At 54.5% G+C, this 15,166-nt stretch overlaps 1 protein-coding gene across 4 annotated transcripts in view; it reads right to left on the bottom strand.

Annotated features, from left to right (window-relative positions):
• LOC137347822 (exonuclease mut-7 homolog) overlaps positions 1 to 14,737 on the bottom strand; it is a 556,743-nt gene extending 542,006 nt beyond the window's left edge. For all 4 annotated transcript variants that reach the window (XM_068012844.1, XM_068012843.1, XM_068012840.1 and 1 more), the window contains exon 1: positions 14,655 to 14,737. The gene's annotated coding sequence lies outside the window, so the exon portion shown is untranslated. The remainder of the gene's footprint in view (positions 1 to 14,654) is intronic.
• Between the last annotated feature and the right edge of the window lie 429 nt (positions 14,738 to 15,166).

The raw sequence follows: 15,166 nt of genomic DNA, 5'->3' as shown, positions 1-15,166 counted from the left end.
GGGAAGGTGTTGTGCTGTGCGAGCTGGATGGAAAAGGACCTTCTTTTTCTGAGTTTTTAGTGCAAGACACATTTTCCTCTAAAACTGAGCTCCAGATTATTGTCCACAGAAACACGGTCCCCAGTTAAAGGACTTGCTCAGAGATCTCACACACAACCCCAGGAAAGGTACTTAATCAACAACAGGCCGGATGATTCAACCGGCTGAGGAGATAAGCAGACACTGACTCTCACTGGGATCCGGTTTTACAGACACTGACTCTCACTGGGGCTTCGTTTTACAGACACTGACTCTCACTGGGGCCCCCTTTTACAGACACTGACTCTCACTGGGGCTTCGTTTTACAGACACTGACTGTCACTGGGATCCGATTTTACAGACACTGACTCTCACTGGGGCCCCGTTTTACAGACACTGACTCTGACTGGTACCCCGTTTTACAGACACTGACTCTCACTGGGGTACAGTTCCACGGGCACTGACTCTCACTGGGGTACAGTTCCACGGGCACTGACTCTCACTGGGGTACAGTTCCACGGGCACTGACTCTCACTGGGGTACAGTTCCACGGGCACTGACTCTCACTGGGGTACAGTTCCACGGGCACTGACTCTCACTGGGGTACAGTTCCACGGGCACTGACTCTCACTGGGGTACAGTTCCACGGGCACTGACTCTCACTGGGGTACAGTTCCACGGGCACTGACTCTCACTGGGGTACAGTTCCACGGGCACTGACTCTCACTGGGGTACAGTTCCACGGGCACTGACTCTCACTGGGGTACAGTTCCACGGGCACTGACTCTCACTGGGGTACAGTTCCACGGGCACTGACTCTCACTGGGGTACAGTTCCACGGGCACTGACTCTCACTGGGGTACAGTTCCACGGGCACTGACTCTCACTGGGGTACAGTTCCACGGGCACTGACTCTCACTGGGGTACAGTTCCACGGGCACTGACTCTCACTGGGGTACAGTTCCACGGGCACTGACTCTCACTGGGGTACAGTTCCACGGGCACTGACTCTCACTGGGGTACAGTTCCACGGGCACTGACTCTCACTGGGGTACAGTTCCACGGGCACTGACTCTCACTGGGGTACAGTTCCACGGGCACTGACTCTCACTGGGGTACAGTTCCACGGGCACTGACTCTCACTGGGGTACAGTTCCACGGGCACTGACTCTCACTGGGGTACAGTTCCACGGGCACTGACTCTCACTGGGGTACAGTTCCACGGGCACTGACTCTCACTGGGGTACAGTTCCACGGGCACTGACTCTCACTGGGGTACAGTTCCACGGGCACTGACTCTCACTGGGGTACAGTTCCACGGGCACTGACTCTCACTGGGGTACAGTTCCACGGGCACTGACTCTCACTGGGGTACAGTTCCACGGGCACTGACTCTCACTGGGGTACAGTTCCACGGGCACTGACTCTCACTGGGGTACAGTTCCACGGGCACTGACTCTCACTGGGGTACAGTTCCACGGGCACTGACTCTCACTGGGGTACAGTTCCACGGGCACTGACTCTCACTGGGGTACAGTTCCACGGGCACTGACTCTCACTGGGGTACAGTTCCACGGGCACTGACTCTCACTGGGGTACAGTTCCACGGGCACTGACTCTCACTGGGGTACAGTTCCACGGGCACTGACTCTCACTGGGGTACAGTTCCACGGGCACTGACTCTCACTGGGGTACAGTTCCACGGGCACTGACTCTCACTGGGGTACAGTTCCACGGGCACTGACTCTCACTGGGGTACAGTTCCACGGGCACTGACTCTCACTGGGGTACAGTTCCACGGGCACTGACTCTCACTGGGGTACAGTTCCACGGGCACTGACTCTCACTGGGGTACAGTTCCACGGGCACTGACTCTCACTGGGGTACAGTTCCACGGGCACTGACTCTCACTGGGGTACAGTTCCACGGGCACTGACTCTCACTGGGGTACAGTTCCACGGGCACTGACTCTCACTGGGGTACAGTTCCACGGGCACTGACTCTCACTGGGGTACAGTTCCACAGGCACTGACTCTCACTGGGGTACAGTTCCACAGGCACTGACTCTCACTGGGGTACAGTTCCACAGGCACTGACTCTCACTGGGGTACAGTTCCACAGGCACTGACTCTCACTGGGGTACAGTTCCACAGGCACTGACTCTCACTGGGGTACAGTTCCACAGGCACTGACTCTCACTGGGGTACAGTTCCACAGGCACTGACTCTCACTGGGGTACAGTTCCACAGGCACTGACTCTCACTGGGGTACAGTTCCACAGGCACTGACTCTCACTGGGGTACAGTTCCACAGGCACTGACTCTCACTGGGGTACAGTTCCACAGGCACTGACTCTCACTGGGGTACAGTTCCACAGGCACTGACTCTCACTGGGGTACAGTTCCACAGGCACTGACTCTCACTGGGGTACAGTTCCACAGGCACTGACTCTCACTGGGGTACAGTTCCACAGGCACTGACTCTCACTGGGGTACAGTTCCACAGGCACTGACTCTCACTGGGGTACAGTTCCACAGGCACTGACTCTCACTGGGGTACAGTTCCACAGGCACTGACTCTCACTGGGGTACAGTTCCACAGGCACTGACTCTCACTGGGGTACAGTTCCACAGGCACTGACTCTCACTGGGGTACAGTTCCACAGGCACTGACTCTCACTGGGGTACAGTTCCACAGGCACTGACTCTCACTGGGGTACAGTTCCACAGGCACTGACTCTCACTGGGGTACAGTTCCACAGGCACTGACTCTCACTGGGGTACAGTTCCACAGGCACTGACTCTCACTGGGGTACAGTTCCACAGGCACTGACTCTCACTGGGGTACAGTTCCACAGGCACTGACTCTCACTGGGGTACAGTTCCACAGGCACTGACTCTCACTGGGGTACAGTTCCACAGGCACTGACTCTCACTGGGGTACAGTTCCACAGGCACTGACTCTCACTGGGGTACAGTTCCACAGGCACTGACTCTCACTGGGTTACAGTTCCACAGGCACTGACTCTCACTGGGGTACAGTTCCACAGGCACTGACTCTCACTGGGGTACAGTTCCACAGGCACTGACTCTCACTGGGGTACAGTTCCACAGGCACTGACTCTCACTGGGGTACAGTTCCACAGGCACTGACTCTCACTGGGGTACAGTTCCACAGGCACTGACTCTCACTGGGGTACAGTTCCACAGGCACTGACTCTCACTGGGGTACAGTTCCACAGGCACTGACTCTCACTGGGGTACAGTTCCACAGGCACTGACTGTCACTGGGGTACAGTTCCACAGGCACTGACTGTCACTGGGGTACAGTTCCACAGGCACTGACTCTCACTGGGGTACAGTTCCACAGGCACTGACTCTCACTGGGGTACAGTTCCACAGGCACTGACTCTCACTGGGGTACAGTTCCACAGGCACTGACTCTCACTGGGGTACAGTTCCACAGGCACTGACTCTCACTGGGGTACAGTTCCACAGGCACTGACTCTCACTGGGGTACAGTTCCACAGGCACTGACTCTCACTGGGGTACAGTTCCACAGGCACTGACTCTCACTGGGGTACAGTTCCACAGGCACTGACTCTCACTGGGGTACAGTTCCACAGGCACTGACTCTCACTGGGGTACAGTTCCACAGGCACTGACTCTCACTGGGGTACAGTTCCACAGGCACTGACTCTCACTGGGGTACAGTTCCACAGGCACTGACTCTCACTGGGGTACAGTTCCACAGGCACTGACTCTCACTGGGGTACAGTTCCACAGGCACTGACTCTCACTGGGGTACAGTTCCACAGGCACTGACTCTCACTGGGGTACAGTTCCACAGGCACTGACTCTCACTGGGGTACAGTTCCACAGGCACTGACTCTCACTGGGGTACAGTTCCACAGGCACTGACTCTCACTGGGGTACAGTTCCACAGGCACTGACTCTCACTGGGGTACAGTTCCACAGGCACTGACTCTCACTGGGGTACAGTTCCACAGGCACTGACTCTCACTGGGGTACAGTTCCACAGGCACTGACTCTCACTGGGGTACAGTTCCACAGGCACTGACTCTCACTGGGGTACAGTTCCACAGGCACTGACTCTCACTGGGGTACAGTTCCACAGGCACTGACTCTCACTGGGGTACAGTTCCACAGGCACTGACTCTCACTGGGGTACAGTTCCACAGGCACTGACTCTCACTGGGGTACAGTTCCACAGGCACTGACTCTCACTGGGGTACAGTTCCACAGGCACTGACTCTCACTGGGGTACAGTTCCACAGGCACTGACTCTCACTGGGGTACAGTTCCACAGGCACTGACTCTCACTGGGGTACAGTTCCACAGGCACTGACTCTCACTGGGGTACAGTTCCACAGGCACTGACTCTCACTGGGGTACAGTTCCACAGGCACTGACTCTCACTGGGGTACAGTTCCACAGGCACTGACTCTCACTGGGGTACAGTTCCACAGGCACTGACTCTCACTGGGGTACAGTTCCACAGGCACTGACTCTCACTGGGGTACAGTTCCACAGGCACTGACTCTCACTGGGGTACAGTTCCACAGGCACTGACTCTCACTGGGGTACAGTTCCACAGGCACTGACTCTCACTGGGGTACAGTTCCACAGGCACTGACTCTCACTGGGGTACAGTTCCACAGGCACTGACTCTCACTGGGGTACAGTTCCACAGGCACTGACTCTCACTGGGGTACAGTTCCACAGGCACTGACTCTCACTGGGGTACAGTTCCACAGGCACTGACTCTCACTGGGGTACAGTTCCACAGGCACTGACTCTCACTGGGGTACAGTTCCACAGGCACTGACTCTCACTGGGGTACAGTTCCACAGGCACTGACTCTCACTGGGGTACAGTTCCACAGGCACTGACTCTCACTGGGGTACAGTTCCACAGGCACTGACTCTCACTGGGGTACAGTTCCACAGGCACTGACTCTCACTGGGGTACAGTTCCACAGGCACTGACTCTCACTGGGGTACAGTTCCACAGGCACTGACTCTCACTGGGGTACAGTTCCACAGGCACTGACTCTCACTGGGGTACAGTTCCACAGGCACTGACTCTCACTGGGGTACAGTTCCACAGGCACTGACTCTCACTGGGGTACAGTTCCACAGGCACTGACTCTCACTGGGGTACAGTTCCACAGGCACTGACTCTCACTGGGGTACAGTTCCACAGGCACTGACTCTCACTGGGGTACAGTTCCACAGGCACTGACTCTCAATGGGGTACAGTTCCACAGGCACTGACTCTCACTGGGGTACAGTTCCACAGGCACTGACTCTCACTGGGGTACAGTTCCACAGGCACTGACTCTCACTGGGGTACAGTTCCACAGGCACTGACTCTCACTGGGGTACAGTTCCACAGATACTGACTCTCACTGGGGTACAGTTCCACAGACACTGACTCTCACTGGGGTACAGTTCCACAGGCACTGACTCTCACTGGGGTACAGTTCCACAGGCACTGACTCTCACTGGGGTACAGTTCCACAGACACTGACTCTCACTGGGGTACAGTTCCACAGGCACTGACTCTCACTGGGGTACAGTTCCACAGGCACTGACTCTCACTGGGGCCCAGTTGTACAGACACTGACTCTCACTGGGGCCCAGTTGTGCAGACACTGACTCTCACTGGGGCCCAGTTGTGCAGACACTGACTCTCACTGGGGCCCAGTTGTGCAGACACTGACTCTCACTGGGGCCCAGTTGTGCAGACACTGACTCTCACTGGGGCCCAGTTGTGCAGACACTGACTCTCACTGGGGTACAGTTCCACAGACACTGACACTCACTGGGGTACAGTTCCACAGACACTGACTCTCACTGGGGTACAGTTCCACAGATACTGACTCTCACTGGGGTACAGTTCCACAGACACTGACTCTCACTGGGGTACAGTTCCACAGACACTGACTCTCACTGGGGCCCAGTTGTACAGACACTGACACTCACTGGGGTACAGTTCCACAGACACTGACACTCACTGGGGTACAGTTCCACAGACACTGACACTCACTGGGGTACAGTTCCACAGACACTGACACTCACTGGGGTACAGTTCCACAGACACTGACACTCACTGGGGTACAGTTCCACAGACACTGACTCTCACTGGGGCACAGTTCCACAGACACTGACTCTCACTGGGGCACAGTTCCACAGACACTGACTCTCACTGGGGCACAGTTCCACAGACACTGACTCTCACTGGGGTACAGTTCCACAGATACTGACTCTCACTGGGGTACAATTGCACAGACACTGACTCTCACTGGGGTACAGTTCCACAGACACTGACTCTCACTGGGGTACAGTTCCACAGACACTGACTCTCACTGGGGCCCAGTTGTACAGATAATGACTCTCACTGAGGCCCAGTTGCACAGACACTGACACTCACTGGGGTACAGTTCCACAGATACTGACTCTCACTGGGGTACAGTTCCACAGATACTGACTCTCACTGGGGTACAGTTCCACAGATACTGACTCTCACTGGGGTACAGTTCCACAGACACTGACTCTCACTGGGGTACAGTTCCACAGACACTGACTCTCACTGGAGTCCCGTTGTACAGACATTGACTCTCACTGGAGCCCCGTTGCACAGACATTGACTCTCACTGGAGCCCCGTTTTAGACACTGACTCTCACTGGGGCCCTGTTTTACAGACATCGACTCTCTCTGGGGCCCCGTTTTACAGAAACTGACTCTCACTGGGATCCGGTTTTACAGACACTGACTCTCACTGGGGTACAGTTGCACAGATACTGACTCTCACTGGGGTACAGTTGCACAGATACTGACTCTCACTGGTACCCCCGTTTTACAGACACTGACTCTCACTGGGATCCGGTTATACAGACACTGACTCTCACTGGGATCCGGTTTTACAGACACTGACTCTCACTGGGATCCGGTTTTACAGACACTGACTCTCACTGGGATCCGGTTTTACAGACACTGACTCTCACTGGGATCCGGTTTTACAGACACTGACTCTCACTGGGATCCGGTTTTACAGACACTGACTCTCACTGGGATCCGGTTTTACAGACACTGACTCTCACTGGGGTACAGTTCCACAGACACTGACACTCACTGGGGTACAGTTCCACAGACACTGACTCTCACTGGGGTACAGTTCCACAGATACTGACTCTCACTGGGGTACAGTTCCACAGACACTGACTCTCACTGGGGTACAGTTCCACAGACACTGACTCTCACTGGGGCCCAGTTGTACAGACACTGACACTCACTGGGGTACAGTTCCACAGACACTGACACTCACTGGGGTACAGTTCCACAGACACTGACACTCACTGGGGTACAGTTCCACAGACACTGACACTCACTGGGGTACAGTTCCACAGACACTGACACTCACTGGGGTACAGTTCCACAGACACTGACTCTCACTGGGGCACAGTTCCACAGACACTGACTCTCACTGGGGCACAGTTCCACAGACACTGACTCTCACTGGGGCACAGTTCCACAGACACTGACTCTCACTGGGGTACAGTTCCACAGATACTGACTCTCACTGGGGTACAATTGCACAGACACTGACTCTCACTGGGGTACAGTTCCACAGACACTGACTCTCACTGGGGTACAGTTCCACAGACACTGACTCTCACTGGGGTACAGTTCCACAGACACTGACTCTCACTGGGGTACAGTTCCACAGACACTGACTCTCACTGGGGCCCAGTTGTACAGATAATGACTCTCACTGAGGCCCAGTTGCACAGACACTGACACTCACTGGGGTACAGTTCCACAGATACTGACTCTCACTGGGGTACAGTTCCACAGATACTGACTCTCACTGGGGTACAGTTCCACAGATACTGACTCTCACTGGGGTACAGTTCCACAGACACTGACTCTCACTGGGGTACAGTTCCACAGACACTGACTCTCACTGGGGTACAGTTCCACAGACATTGACTCTCACTGGAGCCCCGTTGCACAGACATTGACTCTCACTGGAGCCCCGTTTTAGACACTGACTCTCACTGGGGCCCTGTTTTACAGACATCGACTCTCTCTGGGGCCCCGTTTTACAGAAACTGACTCTCACTGGGATCCGGTTTTACAGACACTGACTCTCACTGGGGTACAGTTGCACAGATACTGACTCTCACTGGGGTACAGTTGCACAGATACTGACTCTCTCTGGGGCCCCGTTTTACAGACACTGACTCTCACTGGGATCCGGTTATACAGACACTGACTCTCACTGGGATCCGGTTTTACAGACACTGACTCTCACTGGGATCCGGTTTTACAGACACTGACTCTCACTGGGATCCGGTTTTACAGACACTGACTCTCACTGGGATCCGGTTTTACAGACACTGACTCTCACTGGGATCCGGTTTTACAGACACTGACTCTCACTGGGATCCGGTTTTACAGACACTGACTCTCACTGGGATCCGGTTTTACAGACACTGACTCTCACTGGGATCCGGTTTTACAGACACTGACTCTCACTGGGGCACAGTTACACAGACACTGACTCTCACTGGGGCCCCGTTTTCCAGACACTGACTCTCACTGGGATCCGGTTATACAGACACTGACTCTCACTGGGATCCGGTTTTACAGACACTGACTCTCACTGGGGTACAGTTACACAGACACTGACTCGCACTGGGGCCCCGTTTTCCAGACACTGACTCGCACTGGGGTACAGTTACACAGACACTGACTCGCACTGGGGTACAGTTACACAGACACTGACTCTCACTGTGGCCCCGTTTTCCAGACACTGACTCGCACTGGGGTACAGTTACACAGACACTGACTCGCACTGGGGTACAGTTACACAGACACTGACTCGCACTGGGGCCCCGTTTTCCAGACACTGACTCGCACTGGGGTACAGTTACACAGACACTGACTCGCACTGGGGTACAGTTACACAGACACTGACTCGCACTGGGGTACAGTTACACAGACACTGACTCGCACTCGGGTACAGTTACACAGACACTGACTCTCACTGGGGCCCCGTTTTCCAGACACTGACTCGCACTGGGGTACAGTTACACAGACACTGACTCTCACTGGGGTACAGTTACACAGACACTGACTCTCACTGGGGCCCCGTTTTCCAGACACTGACTCGCACTGGGGTACAGTTACACAGGCACGGACTCTCACTGGGGTACAGTTACACAGACACTGACTCTCACTGGGGCCCCGTTTTTCAGACACTGACTCGCACTGGGGTACAGTTACACAGACACTGACTCTCACTGGGGTACAGTTACACAGACACTGACTCTCACTGGGGCCCCGTTTTCCAGACACTGACTCGCACTGGGGTACAGTTACACAGACACTGACTCGCACTGGGGTACAGTTACACAGACACTGACTCGCACTGGGGTACAGTTACACAGACACTGACTCTCACTGGGGTACAGTTACACAGACACTGACTCGCACTGGGGTACAGTTACACAGACACTGACTCGCACTGGGGTACAGTTACACAGACACTGACTCGCACTGGGGTACAGTTACACAGACACTGACTCGCACTGGGGTACAGTTACACAGACACTGACTCGCACTGGGGTACAGTTACACAGACACTGACTCGCACTGGGGTACAGTTACACAGACACTGACTCTCACTGGGGCCCAGCTTTACAGACACTGACTCGCACTGGGGTACAGTTACACAGACACTGACTCGCACTGGGGTACAGTTACACAGACACTGACTCGCACTGGGGTACAGTTACACAGACACTGACTCGCACTGGGGTACAGTTACACAGACACTGACTCGCACTGGGGTACAGTTACACAGACACTGACTCGCACTGGGGTACAGTTACACAGACACTGACTCGCACTGGGGTACAGTTACACAGACACTGACTCGCACTGGGGTACAGTTACACAGACACTGACTCGCACTGGGGTACAGTTACACAGACACTGACTCGCACTGGGGTACAGTTACACAGACACTGACTCTCACTGGGGCCCAGCTTTACAGACACTGACTCGCACTGGGGTACAGTTACACAGACACTGACTCTCACTGGGGCCCCGTTTTCCAGACACTGACTCGCACTGGGGTACAGTTACACAGACACAGACTCGCACTGGGGTACAGTTACACAGACACTGACTCTCACTGGGGCCCCGTTTTCCAGACACTGACTCGCACTGGGGTACAGTTACACAGACACTGACTCGCACTGGGGTACAGTTACACAGACACTGACTCGCACTGGGGTACAGTTACACAGACACTGACTCGCACTGGGGTACAGTTACACAGACACTGACTCGCACTGGGGTACAGTTACACAGACACTGACTCGCACTGGGGTACAGTTGCACAGACACTGACTCGCACTGGGGTACAGTTGCACAGACACTGACTCGCACTGGGGTACAGTTACACAGACACTGACTCGCACTGGGGTACAGTTACACAGACACTGACTCGCACTGGGGTACAGTTACACAGACACTGACTCGCACTGGGGTACAGTTACACAGACACTGACTCTCACTGGGGTACAGTTACACAGACACTGACTCTCACTGGGGCCCCGTTTTCCAGACACTGACTCGCACTGGGGTACAGTTACACAGACACTGACTCTCACTGGGGCCCCGTTTTCCAGACACTGACTCGCACTGGGGCACAGTTCCACAGACACTGACTCTCACTGGGGTACAGTTCCACAGATACTGACTCTCACTGGGGTACAATTGCACAGACACTGACTCTCACTGGGGTACAGTTCCACAGACACTGACTCTCACTGGGGTACAGTTCCACAGACACTGACTCTCACTGGGGTACAGTTCCACAGACACTGACTCTCACTGGGGCCCAGTTGTACAGATAATGACTCTCACTGAGGCCCAGTTGCACAGACACTGACACTCACTGGGGTACAGTTCCACAGATACTGACTCTCACTGGGGTACAGTTCCACAGATACTGACTCTCACTGGGGTACAGTTCCACAGATACTGACTCTCACTGGGGTACAGTTCCACAGACACTGACTCTCACTGGGGTACAGTTCCACAGACACTGACTCTCACTGGAGTCCCGTTGTACAGACATTGACTCTCACTGGAGCCCCGTTGCACAGACATTGACTCTCACTGGAGCCCCGTTTTAGACACTGACTCTCACTGGGGCCCTGTTTTACAGACATCGACTCTCACTGGGGCCCCGTTTTTCAGACACTGACTCGCACTGGGGTACAGTTACACAGACACTGACTCTCACTGGGGTACAGTTACACAGACACTGACTCTCACTGGGGCCCCGTTTTCCAGACACTGACTCGCACTGGGGTACAGTTACACAGACACTGACTCGCACTGGGGTACAGTTACACAGACACTGACTCGCACTGGGGTACAGTTACACAGACACTGACTCTCACTGGGGTACAGTTACACAGACACTGACTCGCACTGGGGTACAGTTACACAGACACTGACTCGCACTGGGGTACAGTTACACAGACACTGACTCGCACTGGGGTACAGTTACACAGACACTGACTCGCACTGGGGTACAGTTACACAGACACTGACTCGCACTGGGGTACAGTTACACAGACACTGACTCGCACTGGGGTACAGTTACACAGACACTGACTCGCACTGGGGTACAGTTACACAGACACTGACTCGCACTGGGGTACAGTTACACAGACACTGACTCTCACTGGGGCCCAGCTTTACAGACACTGACTCGCACTGGGGTACAGTTACACAGACACTGACTCGCACTGGGGTACAGTTACACAGACACTGACTCGCACTGGGGTACAGTTACACAGACACTGACTCGCACTGGGGTACAGTTACACAGACACTGACTCGCACTGGGGTACAGTTACACAGACACTGACTCGCACTGGGGTACAGTTACACAGACACTGACTCGCACTGGGGTACAGTTACACAGACACTGACTCGCACTGGGGTACAGTTACACAGACACTGACTCGCACTGGGGTACAGTTACACAGACACTGACTCGCACTGGGGTACAGTTACACAGACACTGACTCTCACTGGGGCCCAGCTTTACAGACACTGACTCGCACTGGGGTACAGTTACACAGACACTGACTCTCACTGGGGCCCCGTTTTCCAGACACTGACTCGCACTGGGGTACAGTTACACAGACACAGACTCGCACTGGGGTACAGTTACACAGACACTGACTCTCACTGGGGCCCCGTTTTCCAGACACTGACTCGCACTGGGGTACAGTTACACAGACACTGACTCGCACTGGGGTACAGTTACACAGACACTGACTCGCACTGGGGTACAGTTACACAGACACTGACTCGCACTGGGGTACAGTTACACAGACACTGACTCGCACTGGGGTACAGTTACACAGACACTGACTCGCACTGGGGTACAGTTACACAGACACTGACTCGCACTGGGGTACAGTTACACAGACACTGACTCGCACTGGGGTACAGTTACACAGACACTGACTCGCACTGGGGTACAGTTACACAGACACTGACTCGCACTGGGGTACAGTTACACAGACACTGACTCTCACTGGGGTACAGTTACACAGACACTGACTCTCACTGGGGCCCCGTTTTCCAGACACTGACTCGCACTGGGGTACAGTTACACAGACACTGACTCGCACTGGGGCCCCGTTTTTCAGACACTGACTCGCACTGGGGTACAGTTACACAGACACTGACTCTCACTGGGGTACAGTTACACAGACACTGACTCTCACTGGGGCCCCGTTTTCCAGACACTGACTCGCACTGGGGTACAGTTACACAGACACGGACTCTCACTGGGGTACAGTTACACAGACACTGACTCTCACTGGGGCCCCGTTTTTCAGACACTGACTCGCACTGGGGTACAGTTACACAGACACTGACTCTCACTGGGGTACAGTTACACAGACACTGACTCTCACTGGGGCCCCGTTTTCCAGACACTGACTCGCACTGGGGTACAGTTACACAGACACTGACTCGCACTGGGGTACAGTTACACAGACACTGACTCGCACTGGGGTACAGTTACACAGACACTGACTCGCACAGGGGTACAGTTACACAGACACTGACTCGCACTGGGGTACAGTTACACAGACACTGACTCGCACTGGGGCCCCGTTTTCCAGACACTGACTCGCACTGGGATACAGTTACACAGACACTGACTCTCACTGGGGTACAGTTACACAGACACTGACTCGCACTGGGGCCCTGTTTTCCAGACACTGACTCGCACTGGGGTACAGTTACACAGACACTGACTCGCACTGGGGTACAGTTACACAGACACTGACTCGCACTGGGGCCCCGTTTTCCAGACACTGACTCGCACTGGGGTACAGTTACACAGACACTGACTCGCACTGGGGTACAGTGACACAGACACTGACTCGCACTGGGGTACAGTGACACAGACACTGACTCGCACTGGGGTACAGTGACACAGACACTGACTCGCACTGGGGTACAGTGACACAGACACTGACTCGCACTGGGGTACAGTGACACAGACACTGACTCGCACTGGGGTACAGTGACACAGACACTGACTCGCACTGGGGTACAGTGACACAGACACTGACTCGCACTGGGGTACAGTGACACAGACACTGACTCGCACTGGGGTACAGTGACACAGACACTGACTCGCACTGGGGTACAGTTACACAGACACTGACTCGCACTGGGGTACAGTTACACAGACACTGACTCGCACTGGGGTACAGTTACACAGACACTGACTCGCACTGGGGTACAGTTACACAGACACTGACTCGCACTGGGGTACAGTTACACAGACACTGACTCGCACTGGGGTACAGTTACACAGACACTGACTCTCACTGGGGTACAGTTACACAGACACTGACTCGCACTGGGGTACAGTTACACAGACACTGACTCGCACTGGGGTACAGTTACACAGACACTGACTCGCACTGGGGTACAGTTACACAGACACTGACTCGCACTGGGGTACAGTTACACAGACACTGACTCGCACTGGGGTACAGTTACACAGACACTGACTCGCACTGGGGTACAGTTACACAGACACTGACTCGCACTGGGGTACAGTTACACAGACACTGACTCGCACTGGGGTACAGTTACACAGACACTGACTCGCACTGGGGTACAGTTACACAGACACTGACTCTCACTGGGGTACAGTTACACAGACACTGACTCGCACTGGGGTACAGTTACACAGACACTGGCTCGCACTGGGGTACAGTTACACAGACACTGACTCTCACTGGGGTACAGTTACACAGACACTGACTCTCACTGGGGTACAGTTACACAGACACTGACTCGCACTGGGGTACAGTTACACAGACACTGACTCGCACTGGGGTACAGTTACACAGACACTGACTCTCACTGGGGTACAGTTACACAGACACTGACTCGCACTGGGGTACAGTTACACAGACACTGACTCGCACTGGGGCCCAGCTTTACAGACACTGACTCTCATTTGAGTATAGTTCAACAGATACTAACTCGTCCTGAGGTCGAGTTTGACAGATATAATATCCCGATCCTGATGACCTCTTTAGATTCCTCCTCACTCACCTACGTCATGGTTAGCAGTCTCTGCAGAGCGGCTCAACCCTGAGTATATGCTTCCGTGTCGAACTTCTCATCGATGCCGCACATCCGGTTCAGCCGTGGTGCTGGCGCCATCTTGATGAGGGAGAAATTTCAGCTTGTATCGGGCGCCATGTTGGTGAGGGAGTTTTAACAGCGTGGTGCGGGTGCCATGTTGGTGAGGGCGCTGGGAGGCGAGCGCTTTCTGGCTCGGAGAGGCTGTGGCTGAGCATTCAGTGCTTCTATCCCGCTCTTTCTGCAACTGAACTCCAGTTGTTCAGAAGCCTGTCAGCTTCTTCCTGCCTTGGAATCTAGGGAATTTCAGAGTTTTGGGTCCAGGTAGCATGACGACCAATGGAAGACAGGATAAGAATTTTTATTTCTTTACGCCCCCACCTCAACGAAATTCGCGCTCGGCATGAGGT

The sequence above is a fragment of the Heterodontus francisci genome, chromosome 32 (assembly GCF_036365525.1).
Source record: "Heterodontus francisci isolate sHetFra1 chromosome 32, sHetFra1.hap1, whole genome shotgun sequence".
Classification (NCBI taxonomy): domain Eukaryota; kingdom Metazoa; phylum Chordata; class Chondrichthyes; order Heterodontiformes; family Heterodontidae; genus Heterodontus; species Heterodontus francisci.
Note: the sequence above shows the minus strand (reverse complement) of the source record. Positions and strands in the feature narration are given on the sequence as shown.